Source organism: Mobula hypostoma, chromosome 2 (genome assembly GCF_963921235.1).
Source record: "Mobula hypostoma chromosome 2, sMobHyp1.1, whole genome shotgun sequence".
Classification (NCBI taxonomy): Eukaryota; Metazoa; Chordata; class Chondrichthyes; order Myliobatiformes; family Myliobatidae; genus Mobula; species Mobula hypostoma.
The window spans coordinates 92,088,102-92,098,831 of NC_086098.1; the positions used below are offsets into that span (position 1 = coordinate 92,088,102).

The following is a 10,730-nucleotide window of genomic DNA, read 5'->3' on the forward strand; positions in this document are numbered from 1 at the left end:
AGGAGCAGAGAACTGAAAAATTACATGGGGAATAAGGAAAGCTTTCAGATATGACAGAAGAATTTGTCATTTACATAGAAGACACATACCAGAATAAACATACTCCAGAGTATGAAGAGACAATGATCCAGAATAGTAATAAGTAATTAATATTGGTAAAGAAAAGACACTGGAGAAATTAATGAGATACAAGGTACACAAATTACCTGGGCCCTTTGCATATATCTAAGAGATATGTAAGTGCGAATAATAATTAAATTGGTATCAATCTTCCATAGCAGTCTATATTTGTATTATGGAGTTGGAGTATCAGAGAGTCACAAGCATAGAAATGAGTATGCATCACACAGAGACTGTATCAACCATCTATCTGGATCTGTCTTCACTAGGGAAGACACAAGCAATCTCCCAGATGTATGGATGGGCCAAGGACATAGGGTAACAGAGGAACTGAAACAGATTGACATTAGGAAGGAAACGGTGATGAGTAGACTGATGGGACTGAAGGCTAACAAATCCTCAGGTCCAGATGGTCTGCATCCTAGGGTACTAAAGGAGGTGGCTCTGGAAATTGCGGATGCATTGGTGATCATTTTCCAATGTTCCTTAGATTCAGGATCAGTTCCTGAGGATTGGCGAATGGCTAATGTTATCCCATTTTTTAAGAAAGGAGGGAGGGAGAAAACAGAGAACTATCGCCCTATTAGCCTAACATCAGTAGTGGGGAAGATGCTAGAGTCCATTATTAAAGATGAAATAGCGGCATATCTTGATAGCAGTGATAGGATTGGGCCAAGCCAGCATGGATTTACCAAGGGCAAATCATGCTTGACTAATCTATTGGAGTTTTTCGAGGATGTAACCAGGAAGATAGACATGGGAGATCCAGTGGATGTGGTGTACCTTGACTTTCAAAAGGCATTTGATAAGGTACCACATAGGAGATTGGTGGGTAAAATCAGAGCTCATGGCATTGGGGGGAGGATATTGACATGGATAGAAAACTGGTTGGCAGATAGAAAGCAAAGGGTAGCAGTGAATGGGTGTTTCTCGAAATGGCAGGTGGTGACTAGTGGGGTGCCACAGGGCTCAGTATTGAGACCTCAGCTGTTTACGATTTATTTCAATGATTTAGAGGAAGGCATTGTGAATAACATCAGCAAGTTTGCTGATGATACTAAGCTGGGTGGCAGTGTGACATGTGATGAGGATGTTAGGAGAATCCAAGGTGACTTGGATAGGCTGGGTGAGTGGGAAGAAACTTAACAGATGGCGTTTAATGTGAATAAGTGTGAGGTTATTCACTTTGGGAGCAGGAACAGGAAGGCAGATTATTATCTGAACGGTGTGGAGTTAGGTAGGGGAGAAATACAAAGAGATCTAGGAGTACTTGTTCATCAGTCTCTGAAGGTGAATGAGCAAGTGCAGCAGGCAGTGAAGAAGGCTAATGGAATGTTGGCCTTTATTACAAAGGGAATTGAGTACAAGAGCAAGGAAATCCTTTTGCATTTGTACAGGGCTCTGGTGAGACCACAGCTGGAGTATTGTGTGCAGTTTTGGTCTCCAGGGTTAAGGAAGGACATCCTGGCTGTGGAGGAGGTGCAGCGTAGGTTCAGTAGGTTAATTCCTGGGATGTCTAGACTGTCTTACGCAGAGAGGTTAGAGAGACTGGGCTTGTACTCGCTGGAATTAAGAAGATTGAGGGGGGATCTGATTGAGACATATAAGATTATTAAGGGATTGGACAAGATAGAGGCAGGAAATATGCTCCAGATGCTGGGAGAATCCAGTACCAGAGGGCATGGTTTAAGAATAAGGGGTAGGTCATTTAGGACAGAGTTGAGGAGGAACTTCTTTTCCCAGAGAGTTGTGGAGGTGTGGAACGCGCTGCCTCAGAAGGCAGTGGAGGCCAATTCTCTGGATGCTTTCAAGAAGGAGCTAGATTGGTATCTTATGGATAGGGGAATCAAGGGTTATGGGGACAAGGCAGGAACCAGGTATTGATAGTAGATGATCAGCCATGATCTCAGAATGGCGGTGCAGGCTCAAAGGGCCAAATTGTCTACTTCTGCACCTATTGTCTACTGTCTTTCAACAATTTATACTAACCCTAAAATGCTATGTTGGAACCAGAATGTGTAGCATCACTTGCACACTACCCCAGCAAATCCTTAGGTGTGTTGGTTGTTAACACATTCAACTGCATGTTTTGGGGGTAAATATGATAAATAAATCTGAATCTAAATCCATTTTATTCTCCCTATTTTTCCTTCAACTCTCAGTGAGTTGGAATGAGGTTGAAAACTCTGCAAAGGGATAATAGATAGGTTAATTGAGTGGACAAATCTGTGGCACATGGAATATAATGTGGGAAATACATTATTCATCATGAGAGAATAGAAAAAAGTTCTCTTGAATATTGTGAAAATTTTCAGTGTTATTGGATAGATTAAGTAGCCCCTGCTTATAAAACACAAAATTAAATAAAACACATTTGACTGCATGTTCCTACAAAGAATTGCCAAGACTGCTGAGAAAATCATTACCCAACAGTGGCAGCCCCAAGGGCTGTACTCAGTCTGTTGTTGTTCATGCTGCTGTCTCATGAATATACTGCCAGATTCAACTCAAACAGCATCATGAAGTTCACTGACTACAGTGATTGGCATCATCAGCACAATGATTTGATGTACAGGGAGGGGGTAGAGAGGCTTGCCAAATGGTGCTGAACCAACAACGTGAGTCTAAACAAGGAAAAGATAAAAGAAATTATGGTGGACTTCAGGAAAACACAGGCCAACCATTCTCCATTGCAAATCCATGTCTCTTCTATGAGGAGAATGAAGAGCACAAGTTCCTTAATGTGTACCTCGGACCCACAACACCTCCTCACTACTCAAGGCGGCACAGCGGTGTCAACAGTTCCTGAGGAGACTGAGGTATGCAAGGCTCCCTACCCCACATTCTAAGAGGAGCAACATCAAGAGTACCCTGTTTGGCTACGTCATTGTGTGGGATGGAAGCTGCAAGGCATCAGGCCATAAGACCATACAGACAACTGTAAAACAACACGGAGAAGATCACTGGGGTCTCAATCCACCGCTGCCCCCCTCCCATTTGTGGCATGTACTGGGGGAGTTGCAGACTAGCAGCCCGAGCTGTTGAAAATCCCTACCATCCATCCCACTATCTCTTTGACCCTCTACCATCAGGAAGGAGGTATAGACGCATCAGGACTAGGACTGCTCGGACCAGGTAACAGCGTCTTCCCTCAGGCTGTGTGACTAATGAATACCCTGCTACCACCGAGGTCATGTCGATAGGACAGTGAGCTGTTTATTGTTTACCTGTGCTGCACTTTACTACATACACTTACATTTTATTTGCTTATTTATGGAATAATATTTTGATTTATGTGCAATTTTTCTCCAGTCCTGTTGAAGGGTTTTGGTCCGAAACATTGACTGTACTTTTTAGTTTTAGTTTGCCTAGCATGCTGAGTTCCTCCAGCAATCTGTGTGTGCTGCTTGGATTTCCAGCATCTGCTGATTTTCTCCTGTTTGAGGTTCAAAAGAGATGTGAAGGGCTAGTTTTTTTTTTACATAGAGAGTGGTGGATGCCTAGAACGTACTGCTTGGGGTGGTGGTAGAAGCTTTTATGCATTAAGTTGCTGTCACATGATTAGCTGATTCATTTGGGACTTCTAAGAGATGTTTAGATAGGCACAGGAATATGAGGAAAATGGAAGGACATGGACATTGCGTAGGCAGCAGGGATTAGTTTAGTTGACCACTTGCTTACTAATTTAATTGATTTGGCGCAATGTTGTGCGCCAAAAGGCCTATTCCTGCGCAGTCCTGTTCTATGTACTCTTTTGGTCATACTGCCCCTAATTTGGAAATCTGAACAGTAAGTGCAGAATGGAAGATTCCATTCTCTTGAGTTGGTAGAATGCATGTATACATAAAACATACAAAATGCAGTCACATTTACATAAATTTGCTCAGCTGTTAAATTATTTTATGGAAATAATACAGGCAATAGAATCCAGCAAGGGTTCTATTTTCATGAAGAAAATACAGGTTAACATACTAAAACTATATAGTGTTCTCAATATACATAAAATACATCATTTTTATTATCTCAGCATGTTTGCTCAAGCTTATAAAGAGATTCAAGGAAAGAACATAATGATACATTAGTAGTTGATAATATAAGGCTTGATCACATAACAGAAAATATTATCATTTACATTTTACTCTGAGCTTCAAGGTTGTTTAACAATTTAACAAATTTAACAATGCTCAAGATTTCAAGAAGTCAAGTATACTCGACAAGGTGCATTTGTTCCTTAACTCAATTAAGATTATAGGATGTATTTATACACCTTAACAGAATAACATACACTCAGTGGCCACTGTTTGGTACAGGAGTAGAACCTGGTGTTATCTTCTGCTGCTGTAGCCCATCCGCTTAAAGGTTTGATGTTATGTGAATTCAGAGATGCTCTTCTGCACACCACTGTTATAATGTGTGGTTATTTGAGTTACTGTCGTCTTCCTTTTAGTTTGAACCAGTCTGGCCATTCTCCTCTGACTTCTCTCGTTAACAAAGTGTTTTCATCCTCAGAACCACTTTTCACTGTATGTTATACTTTTGATTTTGCACCATTCCCTGTAAGCTCTAGAAACTGTTGTCCATGAAAATCCGAGATCAACAGTTTCTGAAATATTCAAACCACCCTGTCTAGCACCAACAATCATTCTACAGTCAAAATCACTTATTTCTTCCCCTTTCCAATGTTGAATCTGAACAGCAACAGAAACTCTTGACCATGTCTGCATGCTTTTATGCATTGAGTTGCTACAACATGATTAGCTGATTAGATATTTACATTACTGAGCAGGTGTACGGGTGTACCTAAAAAAGTGGCCACTGAGTGTAAGACAGGTTAGCAGGAATAGATCTCTTAGTCTCGCAAGCAAAATCTGATTAGCTGAAGGTTCTCAGTAGGACAGGGAGCATCTATGAAAGGAAGTGGACAGTTGTTTCAGGTCAAATCCCTTCATCTGGATACTAGTACCATATTTTGAGCCTGTTTGCCATTTAATAAGATCATGGATGACTTGATTGTAACCTGAATTCTACATTCTTGTTTACTTGAAGTAATCTATAATTGCAAATTTTTCTTGCTTATCAGGAATTTATCAATCTCTGTCTTAAAATCATTCAAAGATTCTGCCTCTGTTGCCTTTTGAAGAAGTTCCAAATACTCATGTCCTTCTTAAAAAGAAATTGCCCTATTTATGCCATTAATGAGTGCTCTTCGTTGGTATTAATTGTAGATTCTCCCACAAGAGGAAACATCCTGTCTGTACACTCGCTGTCAGATACCTCTGTTCATCATTTCTAAACTCTCGCAGATGCAACCTTTTGTCTCAGGACAACTGCCCATTGCAGTTATTAGAATTGCCCCCTAACATAAAATATTGCAGTATCCTTTCCAGCGACTTTTGAATCTATTTATTTTAATGTAAGGAACACAAAGGCAATTGATGCAGAATAAGGTCATAAAACCATTAATGGGAGTGTGGGCACATAATCAGAATCAGAATCAGAATTAGATTTATTATCACAGGCATGTGACGTGAAATTTGTCAACTTAACAGCAGCAGTTCAATGCAATACATAATATAAAAGAAAAAATAATCATAAATAAGTAAATCTTATTCAGTATACTTTATACAGTATACATATATTGAATAGATTAAAATTGTCCAAACAAATAAAATATTATATATTAAAAAAAACAAAGTGAGGTGGTGTCCAAGCGTTTAATGTCCATTTAGGAATCGGATGGCGGAGGGGAAGAAGCTGTTCCTGAATCACTGAGTGTGTGCCTTCAGGCTTCTGTACCTCCTACCTGATGGTAACAGTGAGAGAAGGGCATGCCCTGGGTGCTGGAGGTCCTTAATAAAGGACGCTGCTTTTCTGAGACATTGCTCCTTGAAGATGTCCTGGGTACTTTGTATGCTAGTACCCATGATGGAGCTGACTAAATTTACAACCCTCTGCAGCTTCTTTCAGTCACCGTACATCTATAGAAGTTTTTGAGTGTATTTGTTGACATCAAATCTCTTCAAATTCATAATAAAGTATCGCCGCTGTCTTGCCTTCTTTATAACTATATCAAAATGAAACTGCTCAGTTATTATGATATTGTTTGAGGAATAAATATTGGCCAAAACATTGAGGAGAATTCACATGTACTTCAAGAAAGTCCAGTGTGGTCATTTATATCAACCCAAGAAGAAGGATAGAACTGACCCAATGTCTACAGCCAATATCTGTAAAACTGACTTCAACCTGGAAGACTACAACTGAGTTCTCCTGAAAAGACAGAACAGTCTAAAAATTAAAGTGCATAATGAAACAGTGAAGGGTGGTTAAGTCACTGAAGAAGAAGCCAGAGTTTTGTACCATCGATACAGTGGCATGAGACCATAGACCACCATAGCAGTGGGTGATTTGAATTTAAGGAATTAAATAAGTCTGGAATTAAAACAAATGTTTCAATACATTAAAAAGACAAAATCTTGTCCCCAAAGTTGGGGAATCCAAAACTAATGGGCAGAGACACAAATAAAAGGGAAAAGATTTTTAAAAAAACTGAGGTAACTTTTTCACATAGAGGGCTGTGTGTACGTTGAATGAGCTGCCATAGGAAGTATGATACAGGTATAATTGCAACATATGAAAAGCATTTGGATAGGTACATGGAAAGAAGGGGCAAGGAGGATTATGAATTGAAGAGAGGAAACTGGCACTAGCAGGGAGACTACTGTGGTCAGCATGGGCCAGTTCAGCTGAAGGGCCTGTTTTGTATTAGCCAATGGGTGTTGAATTTATGGAATTCATTGCCACAGACAGCTGTCACTGGGAATATTTAAAGTTCCAAGTACATTTAATTATCAAAGTATATATAAGTCACCATATACAACCCTGAGATTCATTTTCCTGTGGTCATGCTCTGCAAATCTATACAATAGTAACTATAAAAGGATCATTGAAAGATCAACCAGAGTGCAGAAGACAACAAACTGTGCACATGCAGATATAAATAAATAGCAATAAACAATGAGAAAATGAGATAACAAGTTAAGAAGTCTTTAAAGTGAGATCACTGGTTGTTGGAACATTTCAATAATGGGGCAAGTGAGTGCAGTTATTCCCTTCTATTTAATGCCAAGGTTGATAGTTTCTTGATTAGCAAGGACATCTTTGGTTACAGGGCAAAGGCAGAACAAACTCATTAAGCTGAATGTTCTAAGTCTGCTCCAAAGTCTTGTGGTCTTATTATTCACTGACCTTAATAGCCATGATATGACTGGATCATAAAACCCCACAATTCATTTCAAGAGACAAAATAAAAGAGACTGCTTTCATGCCCCCTTAAGAGACTCCTGATCATTCATTGTACATAACTGACTGACCTATTTGTGAGTACAGTTTTACAGTGGTTGACTCTGAACTGACTCCTCAGGCCAGAGATATTGCATGTGATATCCAAATGCCTTTAATGAATAAGTTAAGAAAGCACATGGTGGAGAAATAATATACTGGTATATATATAATATATAATGTTTTGTCCCACTTACCTTCAGAGCAAATGCACTCAAACCCATTGATCAAGTCACTGCAAGTCCCTCCATGCAAGCAGGGGTGTGAATAGCACTCATCAAAGTTCACAGAGCATGTTATTCCTACGAAGAAGGGAAATATAATTTGATCATGTAATTTTGAATAGGTATTGTATTACTCCACAGCCTACTGGTTGCAAAATTTTCCTGAGATCCATCTGTTATCCAAATCGGTCTGTATTTCTTCACTGGTGTCAATTTTCTTCAAAGCTGAAGAATTCTAAACAGAAAATCTATTTAGAAGAACTTACTAAGAACAGAAAGTTAAAATAGACTTTGGCATTGGGAAAATGAAGGAACTACGGAAGGGATCTGAGAGCACCACCAGAAATTTTGATCCCACTGCAAACACCATCCTCCCTATTGTGACTTCCCTTACACTCTCATTATTCATCAATGAAAGAAGGCACAGGAAAGTCACTCTGTGAAACAAGATGATAGGCCCCTATGTCAGAAAGCAAACCCATTCCACACAGTTAGCTATGCCTAAACTTCCTGTTTTTCTGACTCAACAAACTTCACAGTTACAACTTCATTGCTTTCAACTATTTATTTCCATGGGCTGCTCTAGAACAATTGAGGTAGAACAATCAGCCCAGGAATTTTGAATAATTTCACCACAATAGAACAAAATAAAACAAATCAAAGGGTTGAGGATTATACAAAATGAACATGCACAACTCTGTGATAGGACTAAATTTGATTAGACAATGAAGAATATGTTCAACAAATTGAGGCTACTACATCTAATCTCCTGGACAAAGAAAGGGGATGGTGAGAGAGAAAATCTCCAAAAACAGTATATAAAATGTTAGAGGAAATTTTTGGGTTTTGATTTTCATGATGGAAATTGCTTCAAGTTCAAGCTCAAATCCAAGTTTACTGTCATTCCATTATACACATGTATTGAGTTAAACAAAACATCTTTCCTCTGGGGCTATGGTGTAAAAGACAGTATATATAGCTAAAATGTAGTGCCTACAGTCACAAATTAATCTTAGCAGATCAGACACGTATTTCTGCTGTGCTCTTTTATTTTTAAATTTCCATGCAATGTTGAAGGAGACCATTCAGCCCAGAGCAGTTTGCATGGGTCTACCTATTTCCCTCTAACCTATTCTGTCTCAAAAGAGGTTGCAGAGGGTTGTAGGCAGCCAATTCTAACAGGGGTACAAGCTTCTGCACCAAAGATGATATCTTCAGAAGATGGTGCATCAAGTCGGTGGCATCCTTCATTAAGGACCTTTACCATCTGGAGCATTAACTCTTCTCATTACTATCATCAGGCAGGAGGTACAGGAACCTGATGTTGCACTGCACAACTGCCACAAAACAGTAACTTTCAAGACCTATCCAAGAGTCTCTTAAAAAACCATCATCTTTGCACTTTCTTGTTACAGGCATTTGATATTTTCCTGTTTTAGTTTTACCCTGTGGAGATGCAACACTTTAAGAGCCTAAAGAACACCCATGTTTTCTTTCCTCTGCTCTCATTATTTCCATCAAATTTGTTTATTTATTATCAAAGTACATACTCTGTGAGTCACCATATACCACCATGAGATTAATTTCCTATTTAATTGCTATTTGATCAAATTTATTTGTGCTACCAGCTCATAAGATGAGATAAGATAAAACTTTATTTATCCCAAAGGAAACTACTCTTGCAAGGTTACTCAGTCTTAAAATACAAAATGTAAGCATTGAGGTACAAAAAAGAATATAAAATGTGCATTAAAAAGTAATAATGCAAACCACAGATGTGCAATGAAACCATATACTTATATACTTAAGGAGGAGGAGGAGTTGTAAAGTGTTATAGCCCCTGAGAGAAAGGATCTCCTGTGGCGTTCAGTGGTGCAACTTGGTGGAATCAGTCTGTGACTGAAGGAGCTCCTCTGCTTGTGTCGTATGTCATGGAGAGCGTGAGAGGGATTGTCCACAATGCTCCGTAGCTTCTGCAGCTTCCTCCTCTCAGATACAACTACTAGGGAATCCAGTTTCACCCCCAGAACAGAACCAGCCTTCCCGACGAGCTTAGCAATCTTCTTGGTGTCAGCTGCTCTTACCCTGTTGCCCCAGCAGACTACAGCATAGAATAGAACGCTGGTCACCATTGAGTTGCAAAACAGCTGCAGCACAGTACTGTAGACATTGAATGATGGGAGCCTTCTCAGGAAGTACAGTGGGCTCTGTCCCTTCTTGTACAGAGCCCCTGTAAATAATGAGTAGCAGAGAAAAGTTTAACGACCTCAAAATCAGAATCAGGTTTATTATCTCTGGTGTGTGTTGTGAAATTTGTGAACTTAGCAGCAGTTCAATGCAATACATGATAATATAGAAAGAAGAATAAAAAAGTAAATCAATTACAGTAATTGTATGTGTGTGTGATTAAAAATAGCCCATAAACAAAAATTATATATATTTTAAAAAGTGAGGTAGTATTCAAGGGTTCAATGATCATTTAGGAATTGTATGACAGAGGGGAAGAAACTGCTTCTGAATGGCTGAGTGTGTACCTTTAGGCTTCTGTACCTCCTACCTGATGGTAACGATGAGGAAAGGGCATGCCTTGTGTGATGGGGGTCCTTCATAACGGACATCGCCTTTCTGTGGCATTTCTCCTTAAAGATGTCTTGTGTACTATGGAGGCTAGTACTCAATAGAGCGGACTAATTTTATGACTTTCTGTAGCTTCTTTTGGTCCTGTGCAGTAGCCCCCACCCCACAGCAGACAGTGATGCAGCCAGTCAGAATGCTTTGTTACAAATTCTACATGCATTCAGATAAAGAGCCCTAGGCTGCAAAGACTTTTAGTTTGGATTTGTCTCCTGACACACAGTTTTGCTCATATTTTCTGCCTCTTCCTGTCATGCTTCGATTTTTATTCTCCCCCCTCCCCCGCCACTTTGCTGTCTTTTGGCACCAAGCACATTTTTTTTAGATACGGAATCTCCCAACATCAGTAATATCCTTCCCTCTAACTAACTTAAAGTCCTGTCTACAATTCTACTTATACAATTCACCAAG

The 10,730-nt window shown here is 39.5% G+C and overlaps 1 protein-coding gene across 1 annotated transcript in view; it reads right to left on the reverse strand.

The window, feature by feature from the left end:
- LOC134357346 (protein eyes shut homolog) overlaps window positions 1–10,461 on the reverse strand; it is a 352,502-nt gene extending 342,041 nt beyond the window's left edge. The window contains exon 1 of the mRNA XM_063068797.1: window positions 7,659–10,461. The gene's annotated coding sequence lies outside the window, so the exon portion shown is untranslated. The remainder of the gene's footprint in view (window positions 1–7,658) is intronic.
- Between the last annotated feature and the right edge of the window lie 269 nt (window positions 10,462–10,730).